Below are 3,648 nucleotides of genomic sequence, written 5' to 3'. Positions count from 1 at the left end.
GTTATCAAATACAACAGAGCCATCTACAGGCTTGACTGGCATCTGAATTTATGTTCAAGTAAGCGTTTCTCGCGGTATTTCCAATCTTTGTCCAACCCCGTTTCTTACTAATCTTGAAAACATCGCGAAAATACAGGAAAAATTATTCTCAACACATGACGAATGTAGTGCTAATTTATCTATTACGTATGGACTTCAAAAAGTTTCTCATGTTGTTCCACATTAAGTCTATTGTGCAACAAGAGTGGTGCAATGTCAGAATAGAGTACACGTTTACTGGAAGGACGGCACCGGTAGAATTGCACCAGAGGGTGTGAGAAATGTTGCGGCAACTGGAAACTTACACTACAGGTGAAGTAGGGGGATGATGAAATTTTTGTGGGCTAACCGTCTACACCGCACACAGATTTAGCGGACCAAACGCCTTGTAACATCCAGCCGTAGTGAAATGGCGCCAGCAATTTGAGCAAGGCCGCACGGACTCGAGTGATGTTGAGAGGAAAGGAAGGCCGTCGACATCGTCCGCGGACGACAATGCCCACGCAGTCGATGAACTGATTCGCAATACTCGCAGGGTGACTATCACGGACATGGCTCAGCAGATGCACATTTCAAGAAGCAGTTCTGCGATCACTCTCACCTGCACACAAAGGCGCAAAGTTTATGTCGTCTCTGGACTTAACTTCAGCGTTACTCTGTGGAAAGCCATATCATTACGTACATCATTACGGACGATGAGAGATGGTTCCATCATTTCAAACTTGCAACAAAAAGAGGGTCATCGTATGAAGACACACCTCGTCGCCTCCGTGGAAGAAATGCTGTGTTACACCGTCAGCAGAGGAGATCATGGCCACCGCTTTATTCGATTGTGAAGAGTTTATGACAATGGCACAACCATTTGTGTTATGCAACACTTACACTGCTTCGCAACGCCTGAAAGAGCAAGAGGTGTGAAAATTAAGCAAAGGTATTGATCTAGTGCATTATAATACAACACTCTACAAGGAGCGCACGACATAAGCTTTGCTTCAACGTTTTCTAAGGGAAGTTTGGAAGCGCCATAGAGACCAGCTCACGCACACGTGATTTCCATCTTTTCCGAAAGCTGAAAGAACATCTGCAGGGAAAGAGATTTTCCAGTAATGACGCTGTTCACACAACGATACGAAAACGACTCCGGGACTAAGGAATGGATTTCTGTCGTCGAGCAATTGAACTGTTGGTAGAAATTCTGAGCGCTATTTACAGACACTTGGTGACTGTATTAGAGAATGGTGTCATGTATAATCAATGCTTAACCCACCAGCTTGTATGTAACAAGTCACCTCTACGTAGAACACGCATTCTCCGGAGCTTTTGCGTAAATTTTTTTGTTGGCTCCGTGCAGCATTCCGGTTACGTATCGGTCCACGCCCCATTTATCCCGAAGAATAAGTCAGGATGTCGTTCACCAGCCCGAACATTTAACGCTTTCTGGCAACGCTATCTTCTTCTTCTTTCGATTTCGGCCATCTTTGGACCACGTTCAACAATTCACTTGCCCGGCTTTTTGATCTTTTTTTCTCTCTTCCCAATATTTCCTCATCATTTTCGAGTGGTTCCTCCTCCGCTCTTCCGACCATTTCCTGTTATTATTCTTTAGTTTCGTTTCTTCTGGAAAACACTTAATTTCGTTCACTATTTGTCTAAACTTTTCCCTGTCCCTGATTGACTCACGGGTGACATTAAAATAGGCCAAATCCTTTTTCACCATCTGTATCCATTTATTGTTGGTTTTTTCGTTCCTGTTACTATGTTCAAACACTTTTCTTGTTAGTCTGTTTCCATCCATCCTCGACAGGTGACCATAAAACGTTAGTCTGCGTTTACGCATTGCCTCACTCACTTTCTCAATAGTTTTGTATATTTCCTTATTACTCTTTAGCTTGTACTCTTCTCCAATCTTTCTCGGTCCTAATATTTTTCTCAAAATTTTCCTTTCTTTCTTTTCCATGTTTTCTATTTCCCCCTTTTTGTTAAGAGTTAGGCACTCCGATGCATACAGGCATTCTGGTCTAATGACAGTTTTATAATGTCTTAATTTAGCTTGAATCGAAATGTTTTTTTTGTTATATATGTCTTTGGTTTTTTGAAAAGCAAATTCCATTTTCCTTGCTCTCGCCTGGTTTGCACTCTTGTCTAAACCATTCACTTGAATTATTTCACCTAAATACTTAAATTTTTCTACTCTCTTAATATTGCCGTATTTAGTAATAAGATTTTTCTTGTTATTTCTATGATTAGACATATACACGGTTTTTTCAAATGAAATCTGCAGTCCAGCTCTGGCCGAAACTTCTTGTAGTTTCTCCAGGTAGTTCTGAGCTATTTCTTCGTTTTCTGTAATTATTGCCAGATCGTCTGCAAAAGCTAAACAGTCCACTTCTATTTTTTCTTTTTTTGTTCCAATTCTGATGTCATTCTTGGTGCCTTTGAGTTCTTCTTTCCATATTCTCAATATCTTTTCCAGTACGCAGTTGAAGAGGATTGGGGATAAACCATCACCTTGTCTAACACCTGTTTTAATTTCGAACTTCCTTGAAATTTCACCCATAAATTTAACTTTGGCCTTACTGTTTGTTAGCGTCTGTTTGATAATTTGAATTGTTTTCGTATCGACCCCAAATTCTTCCAATACTTTCAGTAATGTTTCTCTATCTACCGAGTCGTATGCTTTTCTGAAATCTACAAATACTATTGCAAATCTCTGGCCTCTTGAGATTCTGTAACGAATTAGTGTTTTCAGGTTAAATATTTGTTCAACACATGATCTACCTTGTCTAAAACCTGCTTGATATTCACCTATTTTTTTATCCAGACCTGGCTCCACGATTTGAAGTAATTTCCTTGACAAAATTTTGTATCCTACTGGCAGTAGGGAGATCCCTCTATAATTATTAACATTCATCTTATCCCCCTTTTTGTGTAGTGGGTGTATCAGGGCACACTGCCAGTCTTCAGGAATTCTTTCTTCGTCCCAGATCTTCTTAAACATATGTTCCAAAACTTGTGGGAGGTTGGTATCCATTATTTTTAGGATTTCTGGTACTATGGAGTCTTCACCTGGGGCTTTATTGTTTTTTAGACTGTGTATTATGTGTTTTATTTCTTCAGTGTCTGGAGGTTTTGACTCGGTATTAGTATTTCGGTGGTTTTCAAAACTCATTTTATCTTTGGGTGGTTCACAATTTAGTAGATTCTCGAAATATTTTGCTAATATTTCACAATTAGTCTTGTTTGTCAAACCTAGCTTGTTCTCTTCATCTTTAAAACATAAATTTGGGGATTGGTATTTGGTTAGCTGTTTTCTAAAAGTTTTGTAGAAATCTCTAGAATTATTTCTTTTAAAGTCTTCCTCAATCTGTTCTAGGTTATCCTGAAATTGTCTTCTTTTTTTATTACGGAAAAGCTTAGCTGTTTCTCTTCTCTGGATTTTAAAATTGTCAAGATCTTGAGGATCTTTTGTGGAGTTCCATTTCTGCCACAATTTCTGTCTCTTCTCCAGGTTCTCATCACATTCATTGTCCCACCATGGATGTCTTCTTACTCTTTTCACGAGACAATTTTCTTTTGCTATTTCAACTATTTCGTTTTTGATCTCCTCCC

The sequence above is a fragment of the Schistocerca piceifrons genome, chromosome 1, assembly GCF_021461385.2.
Source record: "Schistocerca piceifrons isolate TAMUIC-IGC-003096 chromosome 1, iqSchPice1.1, whole genome shotgun sequence".
In the NCBI taxonomy this organism is placed as follows: Eukaryota; Metazoa; Arthropoda; class Insecta; order Orthoptera; family Acrididae; genus Schistocerca; species Schistocerca piceifrons.
This window is presented reverse-complemented; position numbering follows the sequence as displayed.